We start from the raw sequence: 10991 nt of genomic DNA, 5'->3' as shown, positions 1-10991 counted from the left end.
AGTTATGTGTATAGAATGCAAATGCATTAAAAAAGAACTGGAAGATGAAAAAAATAGAACAAAACACAGTACTCTTCATGGATTGGCAGAAATCAAAACCCAGTTGTGGAGGTTTGAATAGTAAATGGCAAGTGAAAGAGACGAGGGCAGATATACCTTCACAGGAAGTTTTGGGGCAAACCTGGAAGTAGTGAAGGGGTGTGAAGATTTTTTTTCCCACTTTTATTATTATTATTATTATTATTATTTTTTTTTTTTTAACACATAAGGTTAGGTAAATGGCAGAAAGAAGCAGCTTAAACAGACAGGACATACTGTAAAAACTCTTGACAAGATGGAAAAGGATGCAACACAGAACAAGGATTAGAATTAGAAAGAGAATATCTCTTCCCCTAAAATAAGCCAGAAGAAGGAAAGCACTTATGGATACAGGTATATTTGTCGATGTAGTGGCAAGAAATTGGCAGAGTTCCCACAGGATTTTTTTTTTTTCCTCATGGAGAAGATGCAGCGCGGTGGGAGAGCATTAAGGTAAAAGATTTGAAGAGTGGACAAGATTTGAAATGTTTACGGTTGAAAATGGGAAGAAAGAGCGACTGGCTCAGGCATGTGGAGGGTCCCTTTGGGACCGAAGGCCCACATTTTTAGTGGACCTAATACACATTCTTTTAGTGGAGCTAATCTGCACATATTTCTGATTTTTTTTTTAAGCGATGTTGATTAGCCCAGGTGGAGGCAGGTGTGATAAAAGGAAAACAGCAGGCTTTTGAAGGTATTGGCCAAAGAGTAGTGAAAGAGTGGGCTGTGAAGTTTAAGCTGGATAGGAAAAAATGGAGATATGGAAGGGTGTCAGAGAAAACATGCAGAGGCCCAGGGACTGGAGGATTTGACGAAGTCAGATAATAGGCACATTGAAGAAAGTAAGTTAAAATTTGTGAACGGGGTAGGGTACTGCCAGAGAACGGGAAGGTGGAATTTCAGACTTCCATGATGGTACAATTCTGGGTAACCTGAAGCTCTGAGGTGTCACTAGAGATGTAGATGCCTGGAGGAAGGGGGAGGCGAGAATTACTGGAGTTGATGCTCCAACGCACCGAACAAGTTTGTAATCCACTTAGTAAAGTTTTTAAAGTCTTTTCTACATCAGCTAGAATGTAAAATACAGTTGAACAATCTTAAGAGTGTATTTATCTTAAAAACATGCAGCATCCTGACTCTAAACAAAGCTGTGAATTGGTGAATTTTATGTACGTATAGCATCTGTTCCTCTTTGTTGGTGTTTCTTATTACTGTTACCTTGGCCTATTTTCCTCCATAACAGACCCATACATTCCCTCCCCCTTGAAGACCCCTTTGCTTTCTTCAACATTACCCCCATGATCCTAAAACTTCTCTGTTTCTTTAATTGGAATCTGTCAGTTTCAATACCTTAGATTTTCAAGACAGCTCCTTACAAACTGTTGATTAGAAAAATGAGTGATTCCTGTTAGTGAATTGAGAGGGAGCAAAGAAGAGAGAGCACAGACTAGATCAAATGCCTGGGCCATATCCTAGTCCTACCACTTAAGTAGCTGTATGACATTAAAGAATCTTAACCTCTCTGTGCTTCGGTTTTCTTATCAGAAAGGGGATATAAGAAGACTTGCTCATCTGTCATGTAATAAGCACTGTTTGAGTGTTTGGTAAATAAAATGACTGTAAATGAATTTCTGTTCTTTCCTCACATACAATTGTTGGGATTCCTGGATACAGTACTCTAACTATGAGAGAGAATTCTAGTGGAGGGAATTTCACACCAGCCGCTCGGTTGATGACCCTCTCTCGTAGACGTCTCTTACACCTGTGCAGTGCCATCTACTGGTAAAATAATAATAAGTGGATTTAATATTTTCCTCAATAATAAATTTTTTCAAGTTTCTGAACTTTTAAAAATGCATGGAGATCTCTGATCTTTTGCTAGCCCGATATCCTTCACCTAACCTGTTTCTTGTTTTTCAAAAGGTAGAGTTTGCCAAAAATAAGATAAATACAATAAATGCACAGAATGTTTAGAAGGAATGGCTTTCTACAAATGTCTGAAACTGATTATATTATTTGTGGGATAAAGCAATAACTTTTAATCCATATCTAAGTGTCTGATTGCTGAATGGGTTATATACTCATTCAGGAAGACAAGTGAATAGCAAGACCAAAGTATTGCAGGTCCATGGTAGATGGGCAGCTTCCATGTGGTTTATCAGCGGGGTCTACTCAAGATTATGTCATTCACCTTAATAGCGTCAGCCAAACATGCACTGGAGGGAAAGTAAGGAAGTCGCTTTCTTACGGTTGCTGTGTTATCCCAGGTAGCTGCTCTTTCCCTGAATGTCACCTAAGACATTAGACTTGAAGAATGGGTTCTGGCTGGGTATGGGCTCCAGGAAAGGGGAGAATAGATAAAAGAAGAAGGGATAGATAAGGAGTGGGGGAAAGAAACTATAGAAGAAAGATCGAGAATTAAGAGATAAGTAGATTAAACAAGCTGATACAGTGAGTTGAGGAGAGATACAGAGGGCAATCAATCTTTTTCTTGGGTATTATAAATTGTCCCCAATTTGAGTTTTTCTCCATTTTTATAATAGGCTCTAAATGCTGAACTCTAGTTTTGTTGTATATGCTGCCATCAAACTGGTTTCATGGATTTCTTTAATGATCTCTGATCAATTTGACTGATTGATAACTGACTTATGATAGCCAAGGATAAATCCATATGATTTCTTAAGTGTCCATGAAATTCTCTTTGCATGGGAAGGCTTAAATTAGAGATGATTTCTTATTCCACGTTTTAGATTCTTTTCAGGTGATCAGATTCAACAGACTTTGAGACACAGCTATGACCACATCCAAAAAAGAAAAAAACAAACAAACAAAAAAAACGCTTCTGTTAGTGGACTAGGATAAAGGCAATCTTCCCCAAAGGGGTTTGTTTGTAAATTGCTTTGGTCCACTTTACAAGGTCAAATCCATTCTCCTAATGATGAATCTCATCTGTTCTGGCAGAGAAAGAAATGTTTTCTTTCACTTCTACGTGTGGCCAGAGCTCATTCATCTCAGTAAGTTCTGAAGAGAAATCTAGCTACATCAGAGAGAGGAGTATTCAAAGGGCAACTGATGGCCAGGAAGATATATGGAATTCACTTTCCTGAGACAGACATTCAAATGGTAACAAGTGATAGAAAACAGCTCTATATTTCAGCATGATGTGTGTTCGCTCCTGATGATTAAACCCCCTGTGAGCCATCTGCGTTTAATGGGTTAGAACTACTTTGTAGCTGCAGTTTTTTCCTTCCACTGCTCTCTTATTTATTTGAGAGAAGACCGAACTCCACTCTTTAAAAGTTAAGCATGTAAGAAACTCTGCCAAGAGAATCAGAAAGAAAAGACAAATTTATAGCCTAGTGTTGTTTTAAGCATTTAGTAGTATAAATAAGAAGTGTAGATAAATGTGTACAAGTAGACGCATAAGTGACCCTCTGTTTATCTCGGTTACATTATTTGCCTAAATTCCAGAGCAGAATTAACCCAATTAGTTTATATAATGGCTAATGCTGTCCCTCAGCTGAGCTATTAGGGACATGTATAACTGATGCTAGACCAGGGATGGTGTTATTTTACTTCTAAGTCAAGCCTTGGGGACTGTGGTTTGTATCCAGTGATTCTTGCAGATAAAAATCCGAATCCAGTGTGGAAATTATTGTAGCTTGAAGCAATGTATACTATTGGTGTTATTGATGCAATTAAATTGAACTTCTGGTTTAAAATGCCAATGATGATAATGGCTTTCTATATGCAACTGTGTCTTACCCAAGCCATGTCACATTTTACTAACATCTCATTATTTTTCTCTGACTTAGAAAAGTCGGCAGCCATAAGCACTCAATAAATATTTGCTGAATTGAACTGAACTCTGAGAACTGAGAGGTGAGGTGGCACTGATCATCAGTGACACATCTGGGATCAGAATCTTGATTCTGTTCTGCCAGACACTTAGTGATCCCAGCCAAAGCCATTGGAAATATTACATGAAGAAGTTTAAATCTAAAAAAAAATGTCACACAGCTACAAATGTTAATCTGAGTCATATAACTATATAAACCCAGTAAATTCTCTCTTGCCATGTATTTTCACTCAATACGTTGACTGATTTCAGGGTTTTCCCCCTTCATAACATCTAGCTTATAGGTCTCTTCCTAGGTCATTAAAATTTTTTTCAAAGATATTTCCCTGAACAATTTCTCCTGCCTTTTTTTTTTTTCTTTCCTTTGAACCAGAGAACATATCTACAAGGGGAGGCTTCTTAGGGCTTTAAAAACATCAATCAATTTCACAGCTGGGAATGGAGAGATCTAGATAAGAGGGAGCAATTCGTCCATTGAACCTCTGTTTATAAAATTTAGGCAAGAGTTTTGTATAAAATGAGACAAACTTTGACCATACTGAGGCAGACAAAGAGTTAAGGACACAAAAGCAACACCCAGCTGCTGCTTCTTTTTCTTTTCCCTTTCATGGAGTAGGGAGTATTTTTCCTGTAATGACCTTAGAATCTTCTGTCTTTTTCTTGGTCAGAGATCAAGGGGTACACCAGGGTGAAACCTTCTTCTTATTGAACTTTTCTATCAACTTTCTGCATGCGTACTTTGAAGCTGCACTTACAATTTTTCCTTGTTTTCTGTTATACATTTATTAAATATTAAATATTTTAATAAATACATTTATTAAATATTAAAATAACATATTAAAATATGTTTGCTGTATTTTCATATTAGGTAAGTTTCAGCAAATGTTATCCATCCAACTAAACTGACTGTTCCCTGAAGACAAAAGTCATGGTTGCATTTATTCATAACCTCCATGGCTGGCACAGCACATTGTAATACTATGAGCTCAGCCCATATTCACTGAATTGAGAGGAAAAATCTTGAAAAACATTATTGAATAAAACAAACTGTTTCTCCACTGAACTTGAGAGCTTCAATCCAGTTAATAAAGTAATAATAATAAGGAAAAGAAATATTTAAAATAGAGAAAAGTTGTTTGGAAATATTTTTAAAAAGTTGTTTTAAAATTAGAGAAAAGGTTTGGAAATATTTTAATTAGCATGGACATAGTCTTTCAAGACACATTTGGGTTATCTTTCAGAGAAAAAGAGATAAAATGCTATACTCTTATAAGTTCCTATTCATCTTTCAATGTCTGGCTCAAATGTCACCTCTTCTCTTCAGCTTTCCAGGACTATTTATAATGGCTGAATTAATTGCTTTGTTACCTGTTTTCCAATAGTATTTTGCTTGAGCCACTTCCATGCCATATTTTTAATTATTTATTGTACTTTTTCATCTCCCCAACCAGCATGTAGTTTCTTTAAGGTCTTAGCACAAAGGGAGTTCTCAATAAATGTTTGATAAATTGAGTAAAACTGAATTTAAATATTAAAAAATGAAGAAAAGGAAGAAAAAATTTAACATCAACTCAACAGGAGGAAAAATTAGAATCTGTAAAAAAAAGTATTTCCATTAAGTACTTTATAGACTACGAGAAAGTATTCTCAAATGCATATTTCAATTATTTTTTTTCATAGCTTTAAAGAAAGCATGTAGAATAAGAAGGCAGAAAGAGAGGTGTTGCACTTAGAAGCTCCTTATACTCTCTGACCATAACTTTGCTTATCTGTGAAATGGAGATGATGATAATACCCACTGTCACAAAATTGTGAAAGTCAGGGAAAATAAATGTGAAAGTGCCTTGTTAATTCAAAGCTTTATACAACTTTTTCAATTATCCAGAAAACTAAGGCTCAGAGAAATTGAATAACCTTCCTAAAACTTTAAAGCTAAAAAGTGGTGGAGCTAGATTCCTAAGGCCAAACTCTTTCCATGATGCTGCCCAAACCACTTGCCTCTTCCAAATGCCTAGCCCCCATCTACTGTGTCCTGGTTCCTCAGTGATCCTCATTAAAATGCCTCATTCATTCATTCAACAATGAATGCTCTGGGTCTGCCTGCCTTAAAAAGTCCTATTCTCTTTTAATCCTCCATTCTGCTAGTAAGAGATAAATAATCTGATAAATTATTAGGCACTCTATTATACTCCTTCCACAACATAGGACCATCCTCTAGGGTGAAAAATTATTTAATCTGGAGAAACGACTCTGGTGCATCAAAAGGGTTTCTTAATCCCTTTTGTGCCACAGACCCCTCTGGTAGTTTAGTGATCTTGTGAACTCCTTAGTAGATGTCTTTAATAAAATATATAGGCTTAAGAGGGAAACTAACTATATTAAAACACAGGTGTTCAGATATTTACAAAACTAATTTTAGGATGTAGTAGTATCTGTGAATCTTTATCGACAGATAACAAGATCTAGCAACAGAGCTAAAAATTACCCCAACTTTGTAGTAGTTTGAAACTATTGAAGCAGTCTGAAAACTGTCCTAATCAAGTGATAAGCTTGAATTATTTCAAGATATCTTTAATAACCCTAATAAATGTGATATGCAAATATCTGTTCTTTCTATTGGTGACAAAAGCACAGGTACTGCTAAAACTACTCAGATCTGTTGTCCATTCATAAATAAAACGCTATGTTTCATTCTAGGTGTTAGTGGAAACAAAGATCTAATTATTTTTCTATCTCAGTTTATGTATCCTCTGAGTTCTATCCAGAGATACACCCTCCTATACCCACTCTCCCTACATTATGAACTCTGCTGTAGTGATATGGAGAGATTTTGAGCATTTGAATCTTTTCATCTTCCCTAACTGGACTGTGTAAGTAACCTGTAGGGGGCTCCTTTTGCCTTCTACTGAAAATTTATGTTTTGACAATGCTGGTAACTGTTCTGAATTATTGTCTTAAGTCTTTAAAGTGTATGTCAAGGTAAATAGATTTAAAAAATTACAAGTATATATTATGTGAAGATGCATGAAAACCTTCAGTATGCAGTATCTCTTTTTCTAAAGTCAGACATGCTATAAAATAGTGTCATGATGAAATACTCAAGTCATTTATTTGTCCCTTGAACTTAGAAAACTGCATAGTGGTATACAACTCTCAGACTAAGAAGAAAAAAACTTCTGTTAATCCTCTACTATTTTATGCAGTAAAATTGAAGAATTAGCTAGGCCCTGCCCTGAAGCCTTGCTCACCGTTTTTGCAACATATTTCCAGGATAAATGACGGCAGTATGTTTATTTAAAAAGTAGAGTTATTAAAATAAAACAAAATCCTGTTTTAGCATTTACTATACGCTGTGAAACCAATATCGCATTTAATCTGTTTTTGAGGTTCCGTGCCATAAATGCTGACTCTACTACTGTTAGGTATTTCACTTATGATCTTGCTTTCATTTGTATCATTAGTGACATTACTGCCTGGCTTGTATAAAATATATGCAATATATGCTAAGAACAAAAGTACTATTTAACACATATCATTCTATTAGATTCCCTCACAAAAAGTCATACTTTCTTCAATGCAAAATATGAATAGCTATAAGGAAATAATGTCTGTTTGAATTTTAGATGACTAATTTCTTAAAGTAGAAATGGCTTAAAGTTAGCAATTATATTTTAAATAATAAACATACATCTTTATATTCTAAAAAGAGAAGTCAATCCAAGTAGAATTTTAAAAATAAGATCATTCCCATATTTCTTCTAAAATATTTGGCAGCAAAAGTGGTCTTTTTTTAATGAAAAATATATATCTAACATAATCACTCATCATTTACAATACTATTTGATTTAAATGTTGAAAGACAAAAGTTAGGGTCACTGGTAAGTTTAGAAAATTACTTGAAAATTTCAAACAGCTTATGCAAACACTGTAGTTGATCTTTTCACTTCTTATTTCTCACCAAGGCATTGTTTAGTTGCTGATAAACTAAAACTACAACATTATATATAAAACAGCATTATATAAAACACAGGGAGATGATGTATGAATTGTACCATGGAAGTCAAATAAGCGTCTGGAATTTGAGATGAAAAAGTAAAGATACTAAAAGGAAACAATAGCATATCATCTTTGTAAAAACTGTGTTAAGTGCATTGGTCTGCCCCTCACTCCTTCCTTGGAGGTAAAAAAAATCAACAGCCAATTGAAACGATGAAACTAATACACTCCAGTAATTTATACGCACAATTTCATGAGTTTCCTCAAGGTTATATAGGTTAAGTAACTCTGTTATTCTTTTAAGATATGTTGTCAGGACTGAGGGCAAAGATTACAGTGGCTTTATTTCTCTGCTTTCATAAAACGTTACATAAGAAGAAAATAATCAGTATTTAATGTCCATAAATAAATATTTTCAGAATTTCACAAACCATTTTCTGAAATTTAATTTTATGTTTATGAAAGAAACTGCATACTTTAGCTAATACTCCATTAAATTTCTTTCTTATCATAAGGTCGAAACCTTAACCAACTCACTCAGGAAGAAAAAGAGTATAAGAATCATCTATTAAACCATCTGTGCAAGAGAAGTGTGGAAGGGGCAAATAGAGGATGAAATTGTTACAGGAACAAATGTCCAAGTGGATCAACTACTTAATGAACCAAAATACCCAGTTTCAATACTGTCAATAATGAACCAAAATAAAAGTAAACGAAATGCTCCTTAGTTTTTCCTTTAAGTAGGTACATTCAACATTTTTGTGAGTGTTACGAATTCTAGTATATAAAACTTGTTAACCTAAGTTCAGAAAGAGCAAGAGAAAATTCAGGAAGTGCATCTATGCACTTTTTGTTTTAGCTTTATCTTATCCTACTACATCAGAAGTTCATTTTTGTTATATTTTAGTCACTTAAATGTGTAATAAAATTTTCAGCCAATAAAAACAAAGGTCAGAATGTTAACACAAGAAAATTCATGCAATTCTTACTACCTTCATAAAATGAGAAGCACGGTTGAGGGTGCAAACTTTAGGCATGTGTCTGTCCAGGAAGACTGTGAACTCATCAAGGGCAAGAACCATGGTTCCATTAGTTTTTTTATTATCCCAAATAGTACTTCACACACTGTAGGTGTCAAAAAAAAACAAATGTGCTGATTGAATTAAATTTATACAAAGCATTGAAGACGTAGAACTTCAATTAAAAAGATGTTATTTACACTGAAAAGAATTGAGTTACAGAAGCTCCAACTAATTATTAGAATTAATGAGGAAAACATTTAGAGAAGGAAAAAAAAAGGAAGTGAAATTCAAACTTGATTCAAAAATGAGTTTTGTCTCTCATTTTAAAAATATAAGTTATTAGGCAAGGGACACTAAAATTTCAATTATGAAAGCAGAAGAAAATGAACATGGATACCACTGATTGGGGAAATTTTTGAAAAAAAAATCTCACATTTTAGTTCTAAGTTTTAGTTCACAAATTCCTACTGACCAGATATATGTGTGTATTAAAGAAGTCATTCTCTTCTAAAACATGAAGGATATTTAACAGCTGCCTAAACAATCCTTTGACAAAAGCTCCTGCATGTAAGCATAGTTCTCAGGGCCAAAGTGGAACAAGTTTGTCTTGGGAACAAAACGAAAAAGAGAGAACACAAAAGTAATAAAGAACAGAGTTATTATGAAGTCAAAGAATGTTTGTTTAGGACATCACTCATCTCCATCATCTGCTTGATTTAAAATTTTATTACAGAAGATGTCTAACTGCCGTAAATATTTTCCCACTAGAAACAGACACTTACTGGATTTAAGTACTTTTTCTGAAATTTAATTTTAAAAATTCATTTATTCTTGCCCTTCAGCCTTTAGGGCTTCCAAGCATATCCCTAAAGGTTGTAGGAACCACAAGGAAGATTCTAAGTGAGTACAAAGAGCAGATCGTGCTCTGATCCAAGCCATGGAAGCCATCTTCATTTCAATTAATTTACTTTGCCTTTATGAACTTAAGAGTCTTTCAAGGAGGTTGACATTTCACTCATCTGAAAAAGCCTGGAATGTGACAGGGGAAAGGGAGGAGAAGTAAATCAAAGGGGTTAGCAATTTTCCAGATGCAATGTATTTTTCTTCTCTTCTTTTCCACCAGAAATTTTAGAGAGCCTTCTGACATTTTAATTCCCTGTGCAAAACCACAGTAGCAAAAAATGCTTACAGCTTCTATGTCAAAAAACAAACACACACACGTGCACTTGCACATACTCATGAAATAAATACAGATTCCAACTGCTGCTCCTTTAACTGAAAATATTTCTTTGAGTGTATTTATTAGATGTTTGTGTGTACAGTTTAATTGACAATTTTAGTTTAAAAGCAACAGCGGGTTTTGTAACTTTCTTTTTCTCTTGTGTGTGATAATTAATTGCTGAGTCCGTGCTGGCTTTTTCATTAAAAAGATGGCATTTATACAAACTGTTCTTGTGACTGTATTTTAAATCACACCAGGATATTTCAGTTATCACCTTTAGCCACATGGTTTCAGGAAACGATGCCCGAATATTTCATGCAAATGCTGGTCATTTCCGAAGAGTCCTTTTTTCACGGAGTGGAAATTCACCAAAACACGTAGAGGTAAAAAAATCTTCAAGGCCTGTAGATAAATTCTCAGCAACAGAGGATATGCCCATTGTGTCTTGGAGCCAGAGAGGGAGAAACGCCAGTTAACTCCCCCAAACACCCTGCTTCAATATTTACCTGACAGCTTTGGTATCTTGACATTTTCCCCAGTGCATTTCCTCCTTTTTCAGGTATTATTTTACAAGGGATTTCTTGTTATACAGAACTAACATAAATCAATCTATAACAGAGGAATTTGTTTAATACATTTATTCTTTTCAGAAGCTGCATGATCATATTTCATTGACTCGTACAATAGAAAAAAAATCTTACTACTAAAACAGAGTTTGTGGAGACGGGTGCATGGTAAACCTATTTAGTCTTTTCAGAGGTTCATTCTTAGATTTTAATGTTAAATAATAACAACTATTCATTTAAGCTGGTCT

This window comes from Delphinus delphis, chromosome 11, assembly GCF_949987515.2.
Source record: "Delphinus delphis chromosome 11, mDelDel1.2, whole genome shotgun sequence".
Classification (NCBI taxonomy): domain Eukaryota; kingdom Metazoa; phylum Chordata; class Mammalia; order Artiodactyla; family Delphinidae; genus Delphinus; species Delphinus delphis.
This window is presented reverse-complemented; position numbering follows the sequence as displayed.